The sequence below is a fragment of the Cucurbita moschata genome, unplaced genomic scaffold (assembly GCF_002738365.1).
Source record: "Cucurbita moschata cultivar Rifu unplaced genomic scaffold, Cmos_1.0 Cmo_Scf00026, whole genome shotgun sequence".
Taxonomy (NCBI): domain Eukaryota; kingdom Viridiplantae; phylum Streptophyta; class Magnoliopsida; order Cucurbitales; family Cucurbitaceae; genus Cucurbita; species Cucurbita moschata.
The window spans coordinates 2,546,714-2,564,510 of record NW_019268542.1 but is presented as its reverse complement, the minus strand read 5'-3'; the positions used below and the strand labels follow the sequence as shown (position 1 = coordinate 2,564,510).

The 17,797-nt window shown below is 35.7% G+C and overlaps 1 long non-coding RNA gene across 1 annotated transcript; it reads left to right on the top strand.

The window, feature by feature from the left end:
* Window positions 1-5,030: 5,030 nt before the first annotated feature.
* Window positions 5,031-5,639, top strand: LOC111462111. The gene is made up of 3 exons (XR_002713706.1): window positions 5,031-5,167; window positions 5,372-5,510; window positions 5,602-5,639. It is a non-coding gene; the product is annotated as an uncharacterized LOC111462111 (long non-coding RNA).
* The last annotated feature ends 12,158 nt before the right edge of the window (window positions 5,640-17,797 follow it).

Sequence of the window (17,797 nt, the reverse complement as noted above, 5' to 3'; positions counted from 1 at the left end):
AATAAGCGTTAAAACTAAAAACACCTTATTCTAACCCAAGTCTAAGAAAACAAGTACAACTACTCTATGCATGTGTCATGGTCTCGAATTTGGATGTCGTCGTCAGCTATACAGGGATATTATGCCTTTACCTGAATAGAAGTAGCACGTGAATTGAGTATTTTAAGAGTGACGCCACTATTGGGGTTATATGCAAACACACACAATCATGAGTGAGACCTATCATATTAGTCTATATTCCTTAGACGACTATCCTAAACAGGCTAATTGGATGTGTATTTACTGTTCTACACACCGTCCACACATGCAAGTATGGACCCACCAGTCGGTTCGCACATCTCCTAGGCCCCTTTCTTGTCAGGCGAACATTCTCTAATAGTTATTGATGCCGAACACCAGTTTAAGAATAATGACCGTCGCAACATTAAAATAAATATAATGATCGTTTTTCTACCCGTAGTGTACACGTCCATACCACCACAAATGGAGAAGGGCTATCCTCCGATGCATGAGGTCTCAACATTTTTCCTCCCCAACTGATGTGGGATCTCACACCATAACTCAAACATATCATCAAACGCATTGTACCATAAAATATATCATATCATTCGCACATCATTTCATAACCGTTCAAACATACGAGCATATAACACGTGTGAAGCCACGACCATGTGTCGTCATACAATATATAATTATAACTACACCGATAGTAAGACCACTTACTTGATTGGCTAGGCCGAAGCTACTACGACCCTTTGATGCTTGATACTAATTTAACGTTGCTCTCTGAAATTTAATTCTACCTATAGAGTCCCACAATCATCCATTCAAATTCTAACGTGGGAATTGACTCACCTAATTTTACCTAAAATAATTTAAACGGGTTGTCTAATTATGAAAAAAAAAAAAAAAAACTTACTCCTAATAATTTAAATTAACTAAGCTTAATTATACCAAAACAATCTAAACCTAATTCCACAAATTTAAACTAGCTAAAAGGGAGTCCTACTAACCTTAAATGCTTCCAAATAGTTAAAACCAAGGAAAGGGTCCAAGCATATCAAACCTAAGTCGGATCAGTCAAAATGTTGGCCCGGAGCCATCAAAAAGTGCATTCTCCCACTTGCTTTAGAATCGTTAACTGAGAAGATAAAATGAACTGAGAGACCTCCCTTTCATACTGCAAGCCAACTACTCAACTCAGCCAACTTTTTTTTTTTTTTTTATTTCCTAATTTTTGGGTGTTCCTTATCACATTTATGTTTGACATGACGTTATGGGGGCAGAGTTCGTCTGGTGGTCCATGTAGGCGCGCATGGGTCATGTGTAGGAAAGTACTGCAAATCAAACTCTCCGAAATTGGAAAGCAACCTAAGGCAAAGCAATGATATTTTTAAAAAAATAGGTCCCACCATATTGCATGTGTTCATTTTTTTTCACACCTACGGTGGGTTATTTACTAATTATTTTTTTAAAATACTCAAGTCACGTGGTACTCTTATTTTTCAGGTAAAAAAAATACACACAAGTACATATGACGGCGTCACAGTGGAGGCCATGGAATCTACGCTGGGATAGTTGCATTTATGTGTCAAACTGTAGCCCTTAGGTTAGATTAGGGTGATCCCGTTATTTTGAGTTTTTGCTATTTTGTTGTCACTATTTCTTTGATGGTTACTTTTATTTAAAATTGATTTTGCGAACGTTTAAAATCGAGTGATTTCAATCACGTTCCACTCTCATGATTCGAATCAATATTACGCATCTGATGGCACCGACATTGCCCTACATTCCTTGTGATAGGATCACATCAGACTATGAAATTTCTATAATTAAGTCATTGAAAATAAAAATGTACCTTGTTAATATAGATATTAACTTCAATTTCCTTAGTCATCCTATCTTCGAGATGGCTTTTATTTGAATATAATCTCAGTTCATTCATGTATCACTCATTTACTCTCACGTTCAAAAACATGTTTCTAAGACATTTGATTCCTTTTATGCCCTTTTATAGTTTAAAAGGAAAGTTTATACGAATTTGGTATCTCAATGTCCATATATAGTAATAAAATCTAAATCCATAAAAGATTCTTTTCACCATCTACTTTTTCAAATGTAACTCGGTTAGTCTTTGTTTTTACCATGAAGTTCTACCAAAATCGAACTTCAATTTTGGAAGTCTAATGAACAAATTTCAATAGTATATGGGGTCACGTTAACATCCCTAAATAATAAAGTTACGTCAACATGAATTTGGTAGTTTTCTATGGCATTACATGACACCAAAACTCCAACTCCTAATCTTTTCCTATATAAGATTTACCATAGTTCACAACTTTCTCACACAAACAAGACAATACTTCACTCGTTATCTTGATATTTTTACTCGTATTTTTCTACAAACAATGGCAGCAATGTCCCTCAATGCTTCCACAATGAAGTTAGCACTTGTATTCGTTGTCTGCTTAGCCATTTTTGCATCATCGACCATGACCCTCGTGACAGCAGACTCTAATGATTTTGATATTGCTGGCTGCATTCCATTTGTTGGAGAAGGGGCGATGTGTGTGGTAGAGGCTCTTAGACTTCCAACTCGTGCCATTAAGACTTGTTGCAAAGCTATTTTTAAGCTTAATGACTGCGACTCAGATATTTTCGGAAATATTCCCCAAGCTGACATGGAAGTAGTTAGGCATGTTTGTAGACTGTTAGCCGATTGAGCTTTTTAGAGTTCTATCCGCCTATTATAAACGACAATAATGAGTTTTTTTTTTTTTTTTTATCTACAATAGTATGTCCTTATAACTTTACAATAGGGAATGAATGTTGTTCGAGAGAATTTACATTTCTTTGAATGAGAATGAACATCTTTTAACCATTTATAAAATGGTATTTTAACCCTCATAAACAAATAAAAAAAATAAAAATTTGTGTCACGAATTCTACCTACCCTAAATTTCTATCTACTCAGAGTTGCTACTAATGTCTCATGTTCACCTTTTAAATACGGAATATTTAAAAACATTCATAACACTTCAAAATGCTAGAAACACACTGTCGTTCCTACGTGTTTCAAAACATAACACTGGAATTTAAAATTAAAACAAAAAATTACATATGAAATAATTTAAATAATGAAACACAAACGTCATATTCTGACTTAAGTCTAGGAATTTAAATATACAACTACCATATGCACGCACCATAGTCTCTAGATTACGATGCCGCAGTGAATCATACATGGGCGCCTTGTCTTTACCTGAAAAATAATATGGCACACGGCCTGCGAAATATTCAGTAAGTGACCGCACTATAGGGGTCATGCTAATGAAATCACATGCAATCATGATTTAGGGACCTATCTCTAGCTCATACAGTGGTGACCTCTAGTATTGGACAACTATGGATGTGTAGTACTTCTCTACACACGACCCACAAGTGCAAGTGTGAATCCCCAGGTGGGCTCGCACACCCCCTAGACCTTCTCTGATCAAGCTAATCTGTAGCGACGTCCGGAGGTCAGCGGAACCCTTGGTGTCATGCGCCTCATAAACACCCTCATCATCATACTGTGCACGTTCGCACTCATCATCTCTAGGAGAAGTAGTCCTATGCTTATGAACTTACAACATGCATGAGATCCCTCTAAATCTCATCTTAGCGTCTCTTCTGACAGAACCCTCTAGTCTCATCTCTTTGTTACACATGCTTGTGGATATTTATATTAATATCATTTTCATGCTCTTAGGGTTATGTCCTATGTCGATCTAACGACACGATGCAATATGACACTCATCATCATATAGCATGCTCAATATGAAAAACATCATCATATTAAGAAAAAATGTCATGAATACAAAATACTCATCATAAAGCCATCAAGTGCATCAAACATAACATGTAGGTCATGCATCGAAACATATATCACATACATATAACATGCATCACAGCTCACAAATCATACTCATACATCATCATGCTCATAAATAACTGTAAAGCATACAATTTCTAGTCTATCCTATAGGAAGGCCACTTAATTGGTTGGCCTTATCCGAAGTACTCTCTAATTAGCTAAACGTATGCTCCCGTTCCTTGAGAGCTGCTTCAAACATTGTTGGGATTTGTTTCCTATCACACTGTTCGCCACCTTCTGTTAGTATTTCATAATAAAATTAATAATTAATTAATAAACATAAAATACGGCTCTAAAATGGACTCAGTTACCTTAATCGGGACCAAAAATGGGTCCAAAATGGTCAAAGTGGTGGAAATCGAGCTAAAAATTAAGAAGCCGAGCCAAAATAACTGAAACAGCCGAAGAGTCGCTGGAGCGTCACCTATGGGAGGCTACGAGCTATTTGAGCCAAGTCAAGCTAAGGATTGCCTGCGCCGCTAGGTGCCACATAGTAGCAAATGGCTACTAGGCTGGATTGGTCTTTTAGGCATCGGCTTACTGGGCTGGGCCGTAGGTACTTGGGCTGCAAGGCGGTTTGGCTGGATCGCAGGTTTGGTTGCGGGTTGGTTCGGCTGGACCGTGGGCTACTAGGCCGAAAGGTTGGGACGAGTCATGTAAGACCCCGAGAAAATTTAAAATATAATTTTCCTTTTATATCTCAACTTCTAAGATTTTATTAAAGGCCTTTGTAACAACCTAAAATAATGATAATATGTATTTTGTATTTATGTGTTTGATGATGATGATGATGATGATGATGATGATGATGATGATGATGATGATGATGATGATGATGATGATGATGATGATGATGATGATGATGATGATGATGATGATGATGATGATGATGATGATGATGATGATGATGATGATGATGATGATGATGAAAAATAAAATCGAAACGAAGCAGCTGCTGTAAAGGGGGATGAGGGTTGGCGAACGCGTAGGCTGGAGGCGTGGGATGGATGAGTGGATTGGTTGAGGATGTGGAAGCGTATTAGGGCGTTGATTAGGTTTTAAAAAGGAAGAAAAAACGAAGAAAGTAATTAGCGGAAAAACCCATAAAACAGAGGAGGAAATTTTTGAGAATTCGAGTTTTGGTTGCTTAAAATTGGACATCAATCGAGGGTAAAGGAAGAAGGGTTGTTGGTGAGGAATCATTTGAGGAAGGGGATACGGCCACGAGCTGAATCGGACGGTGATTCGAAGGTAACGAAAAACCCATATCACCGAACTTTTAAATCTCGATATCTTGATTCATACTGCATAATAAGTTATGAAATAAGGCTTGTTAGAACCGTAGTTAGAAGATCTAGTTGTAGAAGAAATCAGAACGAAATTTGAGCTGTAGAGATGAAATTTTTGCTTCGGGACACAACGGGGATTAAAGAAAAAGATTGGAAAAAATTGCAGGGAGGAGAGGTTGAAGACGAGCGCGTGAAGGACACGCGAGGCGCGTGGGAGGCCGCGAGTGGAAGTGCGATTGTGCGCGGATCAGGCGCGTGAGAAACGAACCCCGACCTTGTGTTGGCGCGTGAGGGCGCGTGAGCAGGTATTTTGGCTCCCGGTTTGTCCTGTTCGACTCCTTTTGACCTGTCCTATCAAAATTGGTCTATACTTATGTTGAAATTGATAAAATATAGGTCTAATAGGAAGGAATTGTGTTGAAATACTATTAAACGTACATTCAAGGGGGAAAAGGAGTTCGCAACCAAGTAAGTAGCGTATCAACCTTTGAACTAGTTCTTAACTTATTTTGCAACATGTGAGTATGTTGTTTACCTGATTAAGAACTTAATATGTTATGATGAGCTTTGATGATATTGAGTGTTTATTGTATATTGTGACTGCTTGCCTGTGATGTAAGCATGATAGAAATGATTGTCAGAATGTTCTATGTGTAGAACATGATACATGTATATAAACATGCAGTAACTGTGAGTATGTTATGCATGTTAATAGAAAGGTTATGACTCTAAGATATGCTTATTGGTTGTTGAGCTATGGCTTAATTATATGAGTATGATAGTCTACTAATTCCCGCGGAGTTCCTGGCCAACGCGCTGTGTGCTAAGTCAGGGAGCATGAGTACTCCTGACCGTTGGTATATGAGATAAACAGGCCGCCAGAGCAATTAGTAGACGGGCCGTATTTGACCGAGAGCGAGTCTTACATACGAGTCCGAAAATTTTAGATAAGCATATCGAAGGAGAGTCAGTAACCTAGCTGGAGGTAGCTGAGATACCTCATTAACGAACAGATGACCCTAGTAAGAGAACTAGGAGTCAGTGATGAATAAAACGTAAAAACACCTGGAAAGATTAGTTATGAACCCGTGAATGATAAGCTAGCTACTTACTGAGTAATCTAATTACTCATCAGAATTATTATAACTTTTCTTTCCAGATGTAGATGCTGCAGACCAGCCGAGGACGAGACCAGCGGGCTAGAGACTACTGGGAATCCATGTCTGGGTCTATTATGTAATTATGTTTTCGTTGTCAAGAATTTACCTTAGTCGTTTTAAGTTTTTTTTTTTAAAAGTACTGTTTTTTTTTTTAAAATATTTTACCGGATGTTTTTAGAGATATTTTGAATTTTATGATTGGATATCAGAGTCTGTTAGTATTGTCGATGGTAACTCCTGTTAATCGCGTTGACGATGAGCGGGTGTTACAGCCTTAGAGACCAAAGTTGAAGGTGAGGCAGAAGAGGAAAAATAGAAATATAACTTAAGAAAAATATAAAAGAAAAATGATGAAAAATTAAAAATATGGTCAAAGTCAACTCGAAAGGGTAATTTAGTCATTATACCCTCTCATTAAACCCTTAGAAAGGTTAGTAGAAAATAATTAAAAAGGAAAAGAAAGAAAAGAATAAAAAAAAAAAGGAAAGAGGGAGAGAAAGAAAGTTCTAGAGAGAGAGGGAGATAACTGCCGCTCCCGCCACGAGGAGTCCGGTTCCAGCCAAGCCTCCCTTACGAAATATTAACGGAACAAAAGGAGAACATTCTTGACTCTCAAATCGTCCAAAATCACCAAGGAATGAAGAAAATGTAAGTTCTTGAATAGTTATTTTTCGGATTTTCCTCAAATCTCTTAGAAATATTGAGAGTTAGATTCCAAAATTTGAGAATGTTACTTTAGAAAAGATTGGGGTCATAATTTGTGAAGGGAGCCTTGATTGATTCGGATCGAAAAGAGGAGTTCCAACTTTCGATCAAGGATGTGAGTATTGACATCTCTTGTCAACTTTGGACTGAGTTTATTACTAATGTGGTTAGAAATAAATTACAAGAAAAATAGCTATATGTAGATGAGTATTAATCCGAATCATATAGAAAGAAATACGAAAATGCAAAGAAAATAGAAAATAATCAATTTTTTTGGAAAATCGCAGAGATGCGAGGAAGAAGACGAACGACGGAGGGACGCGTGTCAGGCAAAGAGAAGGCCACGCATTGCCGGAATGGTCGAGTTCGGCGTGTATTGGCAGAGAAATTCAACAAAATACTTCGCATCAGGCAGGATTCGAATGCCGGCAGCCGCTACCTGAGTCTGCGACCCGATAGCCCGCACGCAACCCGGATCACCGACCCGATTTCGCGTTGCCATGCGTCAGCGTAAAAGAATTCGGATTTCCAGCGCGTCCTTCCAGTTTCGAACTGACGACCTCGATCTCAACTGACCGTTCAGCGGGCGCCACGTGGCAATACCTCAACGCGCGTCTTCCTTCCCTCATGCGCGTCCGTACGCGCGCGTGTGAGCGCGTGCATGCGCGTGTGGTGCTGTTTTCAGCCCGTTCGACTTCTGTTTTCCCAAATTTCCTCCCGATACCATCTCTAACCCTATTTTTATATGAAATAGAACTTAAATAGAGAAAATCAGTATTTGTAGACACGCTATTGGTTTAGAAGCGCTAAACGAAGAACACGCGTCAATCAGGTAAGTCACCACACGGAACCTTAGGAAGAAATACTTGTAGGAGTCGCTTGATTATGCATGCATGCTAGTTTAATTACCTTAGGTGGTAGCTTTCCATGATTGAATGTAAGTAATTTGATTGTTAAGAGTATGGATGTATTATGTGAAATATTATGAGAATTATCTGAGTGTTGCTATTATGTTTTAAGCTTCCACTTTATATGTAAATGTTTAATTCATGCTGAAAGGAGAATGGGAACTTGTGAACTCTGCGCTCCAAGATTTAATAGATGTTATCGTCCCGTTGAGCATGTATGTTTATTTTGCATGAATTTTGTATGATGATACTGGATGATAGTTGTGTGCACACTCAGATAATTTCCACGAACCACAAGAATGATAAAGTCTAGGGATTTGTGGTTAGAGTGACTAGTCAGTAAGGTATAGACCTAACATTTCCCTTAGTAGTCTAACAGACCACCTCAGCATATGAGCCACCTCTAGAGTACCCTTAGGCTACTTGTGTGTGGGTGGTGTTATAGATTCGTGGGAGACCAGCGGGTTCCTGATCAGGACTCGACTGCTCGATAGCCGTTTAGTATGGGAAACGAGATATCCACGTCGTAATTGACTGTTTAGCTAGATGGGATAGGGGAGGTAGCCCTCCCAAATACAGGGGGATTACCATGGGGCTAGGGGGTTGCAACTCACTTCCTAGGCAAGACCCCAGGTAATCTCATACCCATGCCGAGGTAGCCACTCGCAAGTCACCAGTCCAACACAAGTTAGCATAAAAGAAACTTTAGGGGTATAAATAGAAAGTCTAAGAATCAGAGAAGCTGAAGGGACAAGTCCCAAGGGGGGAAGCCCTAATGAGGTAAGACAAGAACTAGATGTTCTAGAGCCAAAGGGAAGTCCGTGGTAGTTTGTTAAGTTTAGGGTGCGACGAGAGCCTACAAGTAGGTGGCTTACTGAGTATAATTTTTATACTCATTCCTTTTTACCCTTTTTTTTCAGGTACCGGTCGAGGTGGAGGAGCGTTCAACAGCTGTGCGGTCACAGAGGGGGTCGTTCCGGAGCGTCAGTCCCTTGTCGGTCTATTAGAGTCTTTTGTATTTCATTTTACATTTGTAATTTCCTTTGTAATATTTTTGAAACAAATCTTCTCTGTTTTATTTTAATTAAATGGTATTTTTATCTTTTTACTTTACTTTTCTTTTCTTTTATTTTCTTTTGTTTGTTTTCGATTTCGTCTTTTGGGTCATGATTCGAGTTTTCGAAGCCTCGAAAATCGGGTCGTGACAAGTCAAAATTTGGCCAGTTTAGTTCGTGGGTCGCGTGAGGGTTGCTGAGCAGGCTGGACTAAGACTATATTGTGGGTATAGGGTAGTTGCATATTTAAATTTCTAGACTTAGGTTAGAATAGGACGTTTGCATTTCATTATTTAAATTATTTGTATTTGGAATTATTTTTGTTTTAATTTTAAATTTTAGCGCTATGTTGTGTGAAACACGTAAGTCCAGCCGTTTGAAGTGTTATGAATTCTTTTAAATATTCAGCATTTAAGAGATGAGCATGAGATGTTAGTAGCGACTCTGAGTATGAAGAAATTTAGAGTCATTCTAGTTGGTATCAGAGCTCTAGGTTTCAGATTCTGTAGACTAGCCTACGATGGAGGCTTGGCACGTTTCATGATCCCAATGTCAATGCCCCATCACCGTCAAGTACGCCTTGCATAAGATAAGAAATTAGAAATGTTTTCAAACTCGCATGCATTTTCTTGTTAATATTACTGAAATGAATGTTATATTTCATGTGTTATTTAACAAGTATGATGTGATGTATTGCATGAAATGTCTGTAAGCACCCCTATGGGGTAAACTTAATTGCTAGGGATAGAGCAAAGAATTGTCAAGTAATCATAGAGAACCAAATTCAATCTAAGCGTTGACCTGATAGTAGTAAACATGACGGACTTCAACATCATCCTAGGCATGGATTGGCTAGCTAAATATCATGCTTGTATAGACTGTCGCAAAAATGAAGTAAAATTTTTACCACCGGGGGAGCTACCTTCAAATTTAAAGGCACAAGAACTGGAATTACTCCCAAGGTAGTCTTGATGATGAATGCAAAGAGATTAATCCAACAAGGCGGATGAACTATATTTGCATGTGCCGTAGACGTAAGAGAAAAAGAAAAGATCCTAAAAAATGTGCAAATAGTAAATGAGTTCCCGGATGTATTTCTGGAAGACCTATCTGGAATACCCCCTTCCCGAGCGGTTGACGTCGTTATCGAACTCGAGCCAGAAATTGGGCCTCTTTCCAATGCACCCCATCATATGGCGCAAGCGGAGTTGAAGGAACTCAAGGCGCAGTTACAAGACCTCTTAGACAGAGGTTTCATTCGACCTACCGTATCCTCATGGGGTGCACTAGTGTTGTTTGTTAAAAAGAAAGACAGATCGATGCGTCTATACATTGATTATAGAGAGCTAAATAAGAGAACTATAAAGGAATAGTAACCTCTACCTAGAATAGAAGACCTATTCGATCAACTCAGACAGGCAACAATATTTTCCAAGATAGACCTCTAGTCCGATTACCACCAAATTAAGATCAACAAAAAGACATACCAAAGACAGCGTTTAGGACAAGGTACGATCACTATGAGTTCGTAGTGATGTCATATGGCCTTACCAATGCCCCACCTGTGTTTATGGAGATAATGAACTGAGTATTCAAGGATTGTCTAGACTCGTTTGTGATCGTGTTTATTGACAACATCGTAGTGTACTCGAAAACAGACCTAGAACACTAGGAACACCTCCAAAAAGTCCTAATCACCCTAAGAGAGAATAAGTTGTACGTCAAGTTCTCCAAGTGTGAACTTTGGTTACGACAAGTCTCTTTCCTAGGACATGTGATGTCAAAGGACGAAATATCCGTAGATCCCACCAAGGTCGAAGTGGTCACAAAGTGGGAAAGTTCAACTACGATAATAGAAGTATGAAGTTTCTCAGTATTGGCGGAATACTATCGAAGGTTCGTGCAGGACTTTGCTAAGATAGCCTTGCCTTTAACATAGTTAACAAGAAAAGGGTACCATTTACATGGACTGATGCTTGTGAGACAAGCTTTCAGAACCTAAAAGAGAGGTTGGTAACCGCCTCGGTACTCATGGTACCTGACAGCTCAGAATGGTACGTGATCTATAGTGGCATGTCCAAGAAGGGACTAGGATGTGTATTAATGCAACACTACAAGGTTGTTGCATACACGTCCCGTCAACTAAAAGAATACGAAAAGAACTATCCTACCCATGACCTAGAGCTTCAAGTTCAATGACCCCATCAATTCCAAAATGAGTTGTAGAAAAGTGTTGCATTCAGATCTATTTCCAACTAAGGATGTCAATGACAAAAAAGTACAAGAGACAGCAAGGTCTGCAGTGAAATGGAATAACAAGATTCATAGACATTGTTTCATTTACAAACATGTGGTGAATGGTCTATCCCATAATATTGACACCTAGATGGATCATCAAATTTATATTATTGTGATAGAAACTATAAATGACGACAATATTCCTTGGTCATATATTGTAAATGTGAAGCACTATAGACTTAACCTAATAGAGCCCCGTCTCTTTTTCTTTGAAGATGTCCTCAAGGATTTGACTTTCTCTTCTCTTTCTTTTTCTTAATTTTATGAGTTAGTTTATTATACAAATTCTCTAATTTTATTTCCGATATGCTTACTATCTTCCAACATTTTACTTCCACAATATCACTGGTTTGAGTATAAGTATTAAAATGATTAGTTAACTTTAATTGTATTCAACTAGTTATATGTAATTTATTACTAAAACTAAAAAATACACGTACAAAATGTTTGAGCTATTGGTAATACATTAGTCTCGGTTTTTTGACTAAAACAATACAACTATCATCCCAATTAAAGAATTTGATTCAAAGCTATCTCCTAACAAAGGAATGTTCAATTAGTCTTTGTGGGAAGATTCTGCTATATCAATTTGAACAACATTCAGCTACAACTATAAATATCAAACTCCAAAATATTCTCGAGCAAATTAAGTTTGTTGAAACTATCTAACAAAGACGTTCCAAAATGAGTTGTGGAGAAGTGTTGCCTTCAAATCTAATTCGAATTAGGGATGTTAATGAAGAAGAGGTGGAAAGAGCGGGAAGGTTTGTAGTAAAAGAGAATAACTGTTACATTTACAAGCGCATCGTGAACAATGCGTCCTTCAGTGTAATAACCGTAGGTCTTGTTTTCATCAATATTTATGTTATGGTGATAGAAGTTATAAATGATGATAATATTCCTTGGTCATATATTGGGAGGGTGGAGACGAATACGCATCCCATGATACGGCTCTCTTTGTTTACACTAAGCCCTCTATCTATATATGGAGGTGTTACCGTCTCTTAACTGTGAAAATGACATATACCACAATAAAATAATCACATAATTATCTATCTATTTATATAGGTGTATGTTATTAGAAAGAAATTAAAAAATCAATAAATTTATGCACTCATTATTTAAAAATAATTTAATGTGTATTTTAAGTGTTGGATAGGTGTCCAATAAATGTTGAATTTATATTTATACGACATGTTTCAAACATGAACATGAGAATAAGTTATTCTGTGCTTTCTTTACACCCATTCAAACTAGTTTGAAAGTTACCATTTTAATTTTGTTACCAGAGGAAGCGTTTTGACCAAGAGAACGGAGATTAGAACGAACATAAGAATGAGAGAGAGGAATAAAATCCTTAGTTTAATATACATTTTCAAAGATGAGATAAGAGAATAAGTTATTCTCATACTCTCTCGACACTCGGTCAAAGCTTATTTCATACGCTTCCAAAATCAAGGGTTTCTGTATGTTCTTCTATCTCATTTTCCCTCTCCTTTTATTCTTAAAATTACTTCAGTAAAGAATGTATTTCAATTAAAATTCACTGAAAAGAGAATAATCAATACTCTACTATATTCGAGAGAGAAAATAACCTTTGAAAAATAAGAAAGAATAAAAATTAAAACATGGCACGAATTACATTTTCTTAACTCTATGTTTTGTTCTTGTGAACGTATATAAAAAAAAAATCTTTATATATATTTTAAATAAAAATTTAAGATTATTTGTTTTGTTCAATCCAAACTTCTACTCACAAATTTAATTAAGTAGTTTATTATTCAAACTAAAAAATTTACTTAGGAAATCAATAGTCTTAGTTGTTTGACTAAAACAATGCAACTATTATCCAAACTAAACAATTTGATTCGAAGCTATCTCTTAATAGAGGGATGTTCAAGTAGTCTTTGTTGTAAGATTCGGCTATATCAATTTGAATAGTGTTTAACCACGACTATAAATATCGAACTCTAAAGTATTCATGAGCAAAGCAAGTTTGTTGAAACTATCGATCAAAGGTATTCCAAAATGAGTGGTGAAGAAGTGTTTCCTTCGAATCTATTTCCAATTAAGGATGTCAATCACGAAAAAGTACAAAATGCTGCAAGAGCTGGAGTGAAATGGTATAACAAGATTCATGAACATTGTTTCATTTACAAGCGTGTGGTGAATGGTCTGTCCGATAGTATCGACAACCACGACCATCATCAATATTATATTCTTGTGATAGAAGCTATAAATGACGATGGTATTCCTTGGTCATATATTGCAAAGGTGAAGCACTTTGGACTTAATCATAAAGCACCGTGGGTCATTTCCTTTAAAAATGTCCTCAAGGATTTCAACAAACATTAGATTTCTCTATGTTACACTAAGCCCTCTCTCTCTACAATATAGGGGGCATTACTGTCTTTTAACTATGAAAATGGCATAGAGCCACGCTAAAATAATCACATACTTATCTATCTATATATACTTATCCTTTTATTTTTCTTTGTCAAATTCAACTCCTAATTATATATATATGTATAGTTTTGAAATGGTTAATACTTTGTTTCAAAATTACCGTTAGAACTTTTAACAATATTTTAGAATAGGGGTTAAACTTTAAGAAGTTTCATTATATCGCAACTTCTCCCTACCGAAGGTTATATATGTTAAGCCGTTGTTATCAGTCTCTTGCTTACTTATATAACGTCTCTTTCTAAAATCTCTCTCTACCCTCGTTTTCTAAAACCTTCTTTTAAAACCAAGGCTAGAGGCTCGATCATACGTCGCTTGACTGTAGGCGACGCAAGAACAAATTGGCTTAGCTCACTTGTCGTTGGAAAGTGAGTGCCGCACAATCGCTCATCCGCTGCCTTCAAAAGTGCGATTTAAGTTTATAAAAAAAAAAATTCAAAAATAACATTTGTACTTGATTTAAAACATACCCATGAAAATTTAAAGGTAGCATCAAGACCCTTCACTTTTATTAAAAAAAAAATCAAAAAAATTTTACCGTCAATATATGGACGGAAATCATCTAATAAAACACCTCCAAAATTATCTCCTTTTTAACTTTACTTACGAAAATTATCTCCTAAGTTAATTCATCTATGTATTTATTTGGTTAAATTTTCCATTTTTCTTCTTCTTAATCCTCAGATGTATTTACCTTAATTCCTTAATTCCCTAAATTTTTCCTTTTTACTTATCTTTTTTATCTTCCTCTGTATTTAGCTTAGTTCGGTTCCTTTTTACTTGCTCTTTTTATCTTCTAAATTTGTTGACAGACCTTCTTTGCCAATTTTTAGCCGGGGATCTATTTACTACTCAATCTTTAATTAAGAATAATTGGATAGAGGGAAAGAACTTGATTTCTTGTACCATACAATGTGACAAATCCTCTGGGGACACACTGAACTCTTGACTTTACCAAACAATGCTCAGGATCTCGATGAGGTATCCTCGCTAAAAAGGAGAAATGAGATAAGATTTACACTAATACAGAGCAAAATTTCTCTCCCGAGATAAATTTGCAATCTACCGAGGTCTACTGGTGAACCCATTTTCATTTTCTTCAAGTTAAATCTGACATTTTTGTTTTCTCTCCCTGTTTTTGTTGTTCTATTTCCTTTTTCTTTATAGGAATTTTGACAACTAGTTAGATTGAGTTGGTTGAGGAGAGATAAATGAGAAAGGGAGATATCCGGGAGAGATTAAATATTTATTATGATTATCATTTTAGGCCATTAAATCATACTAAGGATAGTTTTCAATTTTAGAAATGAGAAGTAAAGTGACCATGTTCAAGAGGAATGTTAAGGCCATCTGGTGTGGAACCAATACCTTGGTCTTTAGATACTCGTCTAGCATGAATTTAACTTCTCTTTAGAATGGGATATCCATTTACGGAAACCCAATATGTAAGAGCTCCAAGAACATGATGTACACATACGAGACACAATTATGACAACAGACAGACAAGATTTCATGCCATTTCTTAAAAAACTTAAGACCCAATATGTAAGAGCTCCAAGAACATAATGTACACATACGAGACACAATTATGACAACAGACAGACAAGATTTCATGTCATTTCTTAAAAAACTTAAGACCCAATATGTAAGAGCTCCAAGAACATGATGTACACATACGAGACACAATTATGGCAACAGACAGACAAGATTTCATGCCATTTCTTAAAAAAAACTTAAGACATAAATAAGACAAAATACATTTTTTCTTCTTTTCTTTCTCCTTCCTAATTTCCCCATTCTCACATTTAACTTTTTTTTATATAAAAAAAAACTAAACATGAAAAGGGAGGAGGAGGAGGAAGAAGAAAGAAAACCCTTAATTTTGAAAACATATCAAATACTCTCTGCTTGAGGTAAAGAAAGCATGACATAACTTGTTCTCACGTCTCATCATCCCAATTAGTCTCGATTTTCAATTAGTCTTTGTGGGAAGATTCTGCTATATCAATTTGAACAACAGCATTCAGCCACAACTATAAATATCAAACTCCAAAATATTCTCGAGCAAATTAAGTTTGTTGAAACTATCTATCAAAGGCGTTCCAAAATGAGTTGCGGAGAAGTGTTGCCTTCAAAACTAGTTCGAATTAGGGATGTTAATGAAGAAGTGGAAAGAGCTGGAAGGTTTGTAGTAAAAAAGAGTAACAGGATTAGTGGACATTGTTACATTTACAAGCGCGTCGTGAACAGTGCGTCCTTCAGTGTGATAACTGTAGGTCTTGTTTTCATCAATATTTATGTTATGGTAATAGAAGTTATAAATGATGATAATATTCCTTGGTCATATATTGGGAGGGTGGAGACGAATACGCATCCCATGATACAGCTCTCTTTGTTTACACTAAGTCCTCTATCTATATATGGAAGTGTTACCGTCTCTTAACTGTGAAATGACATATACGACAATAAAATAATCACATAATTATCTATCTATTTATATACGCGTATGTTATTAGAAAGAAATTAAAAAATCAATAAATTTATGCACTAATTATTTAAAAATAATTTAATGTGTATTTTAAGTGTTGGATACGTGTCCAATAAATGTTGAATTTATATTTCTACGTCATGTTTCAAACAGGAACATGAGAATAAGTTATTTCGTGCTTTATTTACCCCATTCCAACTAGTTTGAAAGTTACCATTTTAATTTTGTTACTAGAGGAAGCGTTTTGACCAAGAGAACGGAGATTAGAACGAACATAAGAATGAGAGAGCGGAATAAAATCCTTAGTTTAATATACATTTTCAAAGATGTATTACAAGATTATTCTTATGCTTTCTCTACACTCGGTCAAAGCTTATTTCATAGGCTTCCAAAATCAAGAGGTTTCTATATGTTCCATTAATAAATTTTTTCAGTTAAATTAATAAAAATATCCTTAAATTTTGTAATTGGTATTAAAATTACCTCTAAGATTTCAAAAGTTTCAACAATATTTCTAATTTTTTTTAAAAAAAATCTACCAAATATTTTTACTTAGTTTTGGATGAAAAACGTTAATATTTATTTAAAAAATACGGAACTTTCAACCATGTTTTAAAAATATAGTTGAACTTCAGACTTTGATTATCTCTATATTTTTTATGCATTTTCTTTCTAAAATGATTTTAAAATATACATTTATTTATGGTGGGGAAAAGTTTGAACCAAAAATTATTTTTTTATTTTTAAAATTTCTACTCAAATTCGTGAGCCGTTTTCTAGGAACGAGTAACTAGAAACAATTATGGTTTTACTAAAGTTTAAAAACTAAGGAACACCATCAAATAGGACCCTATAATAATTAAGATTATCAATTCATCGGGTAACAATATTAATTGCGATTTTATTCTCCATTTAACATGAATTTAATTTCTCTACCGAAAGAATTCCAAGAACATGATATACAGATATGAGACACAGCTGTGGCATCACACAGACAAGATTTCATGTCATTTTTTAAGAAACCTACAACATAAATATGACAAAATACATTTTTTCTTCTTTTGTTTATTTTTCCATTCTCACATTTAACTTTTTTTTTAAAAAAAAAAAAACGTGAAAAGGAAAAAGAAAAAAGAAAGCCCTTAATTCTGAAAACGTATCAAATACTCTTTGACCGAGGTAAAAAAAGCATGATAATAATTTATTCTCACGTCCCATCTTTGAAACTATGTACTACAGTTTAAGGCTTTTATTTACATTTCTCATTTCTATGTTCATTCTAATCTTCGTTACTAAACGACCCATTAAATGACAAAATTAAAGTTGTAGTTAGTCAATCCTAATATTTAACATGCTAGCTTTCAAACTACTTTAAATGGGTGTAAAGAAAGCAAACTTATTCTCGTGTCCCTAATGACACGTGTTGGACATGTATTGAGACATTTATTAGAGTTTTTTTTATCTGACTATAACAAAAAAAAAAAAAAAAAAAAAAAAAAAAAAAAAAAAAAAAAA